Source organism: Galeopterus variegatus, unplaced genomic scaffold, assembly GCF_000696425.1.
Source record: "Galeopterus variegatus unplaced genomic scaffold, G_variegatus-3.0.2 Scaffold2538, whole genome shotgun sequence".
Classification (NCBI taxonomy): Eukaryota; Metazoa; Chordata; class Mammalia; order Dermoptera; family Cynocephalidae; genus Galeopterus; species Galeopterus variegatus.
Window position 1 is genome coordinate 77,093 of NW_007728649.1, and position 5,782 is coordinate 82,874.

The window sequence follows — 5,782 nt, forward strand, 5'->3', positions numbered from 1 at the left end:
CATAATTTTATTTTTAAAAAGGGCTATTTGCTTGTCATTATCATCACTTACAAGCAATTGCTGGCTTATACGTAAAAAGGCATACCTTTTCCTGTTATCTTTTCTATGTAGGACGATTCTCTTTACTACACTGCCTCAAAATCCAGGGCCAATGCCTACATCTTTCTAAATAACTATTTCTGCAAACACTCCTTCTTCAGAACAAACAGATGCAGGGCATTTGTTGAGAGGAGCTTTTTAAAGGGCACCGTTATATTCCTACTTTTAGAGATGGACTTTTCTGACCTTTTAGAAGCTAAGACCTTTTATCTGGAGAGAAGATAACGTCTGTTTATGTTGATGATTTTCCATCTGTGAGTGTCCATTTGGATGATATAGAGAGTTGTTGATGTTGAAGTGCCACATGCTGAGTCCAGGCTGGGCTTACAGCTTATGTAAGGGTGCTAGACGCCACAGCTGTGAAATTGCTAAAGACACATGTTCTCTGTGCAACATCAATCAGGAGACAAACTTGTCCACTGTGTGCAAACAGGGTTCTGGGCTAGAAAAACAAATGGCACAATGAACACCAAGGTGAAGGACCAAAATCAATAATCAGTCTGTGAACACTATTTGAATTCAATTTCTCAGAGATTTGATTCCCAGAAATACTCCAGCATCCTTTGATACACGGTCTAAGAAAATGTGCTTGAGGGAAAGACAGAAACAAAGAGAAAAACACACACTTGGCTTTCCTTCCGCTGCTACCCGGTTTTCTGGTACACTCAACGCTACGGGTTTCAGAGACCTGAAAAGTCCTGCTGGGCTCCAGGTGCTCAATGACTACCTGATGGGCAAGAGCTACATCGAGGGGTATGTGCCATCGCAAGCAGATGTGGCAGTATTTGAAGCAGTCTCCATCCCACTGCCTGCTGACTTGTGTCATGCTCTACGTTGGTATAATCACATCAAGTCTTATGAAAAGGAAAAGGCCAGCCTGCCAGGGGTGAAGAAAGCTTTCGGCAAGTATGGTTCTGCTGATGTTGAAAACACCACAGGAAGTGGAGCTACAGATAGTAAAGATGAAGATGACATTGATCTCTTTGGGTCTGATGATGAGGAGGAAAGCAAGGAAGCGAAGAGGCTAAGGGAAGAACGACTTGCATAGTATGAATCAAAGAAAGCCAAAAACCTGCACGTGTTGCCAAGTCTTCCATCTTACCAGATGTGAAACCCTGGGATGAGGAGACAGATATGGCAAAATTAGAGGAGTGCATCAGAAGCATTCAAGCAGACGGCTTGGTCTGGGGCTCCTCTAAACTAGTTCCAGTGGGATATGGAATTAAAAAACTACAAATACAGTGTGTTGTTGAAGATGATAAAGTTGGAATAGATATGCTGGAGGAGCAGATCACTGCTTTTGTGGACTATGTGCAGTCCATAGATGTGGCTGATTTCAACAAGATCTAAAATCCATTCTGGATCATTGCATTTAAATAAAAGCTTGCGATTGAAAGATAAAAAAAAAGAAAAAGAAAAAGGAAAACACACACTAGCACAGTCATAGACCTAAATAAATAAATAAAAGAGTTAAACTAATAGACACAGATTGAGTTAGAGACAGATTGAGGAAAACACAGGCAGAGAGAGACAGACCACGGAGAACTACATTATTCTCTGTATTAATGTAAAAGTCTGCTTTGGCTGGAGTTCAGAGTGAGACACACAATCTGCCGTGAGGACTGCTTATAAAATCAGGAGCACAATGCCTACTGGAAAATGTCATTGTTCTGTTGGGAACTACTGGAGCCACTTGGAACATGTGGTTGAATCTATAACCTGGAAAGTATATAATGAGAGGTAGGAATGGGAGTTCCTAAGTAGCTATAGAATGTGTGATGCCTCTGGAGTCACCAAAATAATCATACTTTAGTGGCCAAGGCTCCCATTCTGCATCTAGAAGGCCAGAAGCCAGACAAAGCCTACCAGATGAAATCACACCCACACCCAGAAGAAATTAGTCTTTCTACCCAAGCAGATAGAATGGTGGCAAGATAATGGAATGATGATGATCAAAAGCGTCAGACGTAGGCATGTACAACAGAATGGGGTGGTGGTACGGATAATACAGAAAACATGGAAAAAATTATCCAAAAATCTAAGACAGGTATAATTGAACTTATATTTTAGCTGTAACTTGGAAAAATGACAAAGTAGTAGACAACCTAAGATTGGGAATAAGAAAGCCAAAGAAGACCTCAGCCAACATATCTTGATGAGTAATCTATTAGATAGAGATCTGAAAAATGCTTAAATTATCTTGAAAGGACTACCTTCATTTAAGAATACTGGGCCTATGCGGCGCTGGGAGTGCAGCAGCACTCCTGCCGCGGGTTGGGATCCTATATAGGGATGACCAGCGCGTTCACAGAGCTCACTGGCTGAGCGCGGTGCGGCCGGTCTCAAAAAGGACAAAAAAAAAAAAAAAAAAAAAGAATACTGGGCCTAATATTCCCATCCAGGCTCCAGATAAGAAACGTTGGCAAAAAATAACCTCTGACAGGAACCCTCTGAGTAGAAGTCCGATTTCTTTATAAGAATAGAATTGATCATTTTTAACCATTTTAGAATTAAAACAAGTTATACAAGTAAATCATGACCATCCCACATTAAAAAAATGTACAAAATAGACATACACAGGAAAAAATAAAGACCACCCCTACTCCCACTGTTCAGAGCTGAACACTGTTAATATTTTGGTATCTGTTCGGTTAGACATTTTTCTCTGCAAATATATAATAGTCATAAATAGATAGATAGATACAAGTTATAATATGGTATGTATGCTGCTCTAATATCTGTCTTTCCCCCCACAATATATATATATTCTTCCATGACAATTCATACAGTTCTAGGAAGTGTCTTTCTACATTATAATTTGTAATGAATATGTAGTATTACTTGCTGTGGATGAACCATATTTTATTTGAGTAGAATTTGAACTCAGGCTTATCTGACTCCAAAGCTCATGTTTTTCCCACAAAGGATAAAACAGGATATAACTAAAAATTTACAAATTAACACATAAAAAGGGATGGATATGCCTGTAGTTAAAGTGTTCAGTAGAATGATGCAGAGGGTATGATTGATTTTAGACTTTGAAGTCAAGCATACATGTTAAAAAATTCCACAAACAGGGGCATAGCCAAAACAAAGCAAAGCAAAACAAACAAGAAAGAGCTTTTCCATCTGTTCTCCACATGGTAGCTTGAAAGCTAACTTGATTACAATTATACCTTGTTTTAGAGAACTCACAGAGTATAATGAAAGAACACAGGAATAGGAGCCTGAAGACCAATATTCCTCTTTTAACTGAGCTGGTTACTAGTTGTATGACCCAGTAGACATATTCACTCAACAGAGTTAGGTCTTTAGAAAAGGAGGGGTAAAAGCTTTGGTGTATTTTGTTTCCTAAATTCCACTTGAAGTCATTGTCTATATTGGTGGGAGTAAGAACAATTTTAATTAAGTCAACTTAATTCATTTAAATTTGAGCATCTCTTGTAAGTGAGCACCAGAGCAATTGCCCAGATGGCCTTTCTCTTTCTCCGAATCAGAATATGATTCTATCTACTGCCTTAGAGGACAGGCTGTGTGGCTGACATAGGAAGATTTCTTTAGCTACACAACCCAGCAAACTTATTGCTTTGGAATCATTTCCTTATTAACATTTTTCCAGTTCTGCCTTTGGAGGACAGGGTAACAGAAGTGAGCAACTGTGAGGTATGGGGGGTGTGGTGGAAGTTCCTGCATATTGACAGAGGTGGTTTTCTTGATTGCAGTCATCTTCCCAAGCGTAGAATTTGTGCCCATTCATATCACCAATGACCCTCTAGCAAAATCCACTGAAATGAACTCCAAAATTATGCAGATGTATAGAGAAGAGCCAAACCTTTGTCCTGTCCTTAATAAATTCTTGCTGCTTTCCCTTTTCCATGCTGTTCCTCTCAGTGCCACCTCCCTTTATCATATCCTCTCCCCTTTCCACTGTCTGTATGTGCCTAGATCACAGCTTCAGGCCTAAAGTCCACTTAACATTTTCCTAATATCAAAGTATACTGTACCCACAGCATTGTACACAAAGCATAATTGGTATGTCAAGAGATGATGCAAGTCCACTGCCTATTCTCCTATCTGTCTTTGATAATGGTTCTAAACCAGGCTGGCTGTTTAATGAACCAATTATTTTAGGACAAACCAGTATATCTGGACACATAGCTCTATAGCTTTGCGGTTTTATTTTATTAAGGTCTCTTTTCTTCAGGGCTTGCCTTTCTAGTGGGGGAGCTCTTCAGGTACCTAACTTGAATCAATCTGACATATGAATATTTTGAGTCCTCCAAAAGATAAAACAGAAAACTTTAAAGAGAGGATTGCTTCCACCCCCATCTCTATATATACACGCACACTTCAGTTTTACATTATAATTTTGCTTCAATATGATATAAAAAGCTTTGAAAATGTGTATACCCTTTGCTCATGTGATTCTACTTTGAGAAATCTATGCTAATCAAATAAACATCAATATGTGGACAGAAATTCAGTTGATAGAATGTTTATCTAAACATTGTTTATAACTAAAAATCTTGAAAAATTCCAAATGTCCAATAGTAGGGGATCTCATATAAAACTACTATGAAGCATTAAAAATAATGTTAAAAATGGAGGCATATATTCATACATATGGTTAAGTGAAAAACACAGGTTACAAACAGTATGTAGTGTGAACTTGTATGTGTGTGTGTGTGTGTGTGTGTGATGATTGGATAGATATATGCCAAAATAGTTGAAGTGATTGTCTTTGGGTGTTGGGGCTATTGGAGCATTTAATTATTCCAAAACTTTGAGAAGTTAAAACCTATATCAACTATCCTTGTATAAATACTTCAGAATTTACAATTATTAATATTCTGTTACTTTATTTCAAGTTTTTAATAAATAAAGGAAATAAAGCATTACTGATAATACCAGTATCTCTATTTTCTTCCCTTACTCCTCTCATCCTGAAGCATACAAAATAATAAATTCCTTATATTTTTTTCCAGTCACTATGGTAGTATTTATTTTCTTCTTGTCTTCATTTTCTCATTTGTTACAATGAAAGAATATTGCTTTGGTTATGAGGAAAAGTTATTAAATTTTCTCCCCTGACACATTTACATTTTGATTTAATTTGCAAGAACATTGTATGTAAATGATCTCTTCTAGGCATGAGATTACATGAAATAAAAGTATAAGCTGAACAGACTGATCTAAGGATATCTGTGTATATCTTGCTAATTGACATTGTCACCTGTTAACTGTGAAATCTTGGACAAGTTGCTTGACTTCTTTGTTCTTAAGTTTTCTCATCTGAAATGGGGATTAGCAATGGTTTCTACCTCATGGGTTTTTGTGTAGATTAAATGAGATATTATATGTAAACTACTTTATTAGTGTCCAGAACATAAGAGATTTTTATGTTCTTCTTATTATTATACAGGGTACGTATTATTATTATCACCATCTTTACCAGTCTGAAAGGAGTGAAATGGATTATATAGTACAGTAGTTTTAAATCATGGCCGCAGGTTCTGTGACATTCCTCACATTGAGAAGTGGACTCTAACATCTCTCCTGTTGAATCCGTGCTGACTTGTGACTACTTTAAACAACAGTGTGTGGTGAAAGTTATACTATTTTGCCCCTGAGGCTGAGTTTTGAAAACTATGCAGCTCCACCCATTTCTCTTGGAACACTCTGA

General features: G+C 37.5%; 1 pseudogene; it reads left to right on the forward strand.

Moving 5' to 3' along the window:
• Positions 1–682: 682 nt before the first annotated feature.
• Positions 683–1,449, forward strand: LOC103598224 (annotated as a pseudogene).
• Positions 1,450–5,782: the final 4,333 nt, after the last annotated feature.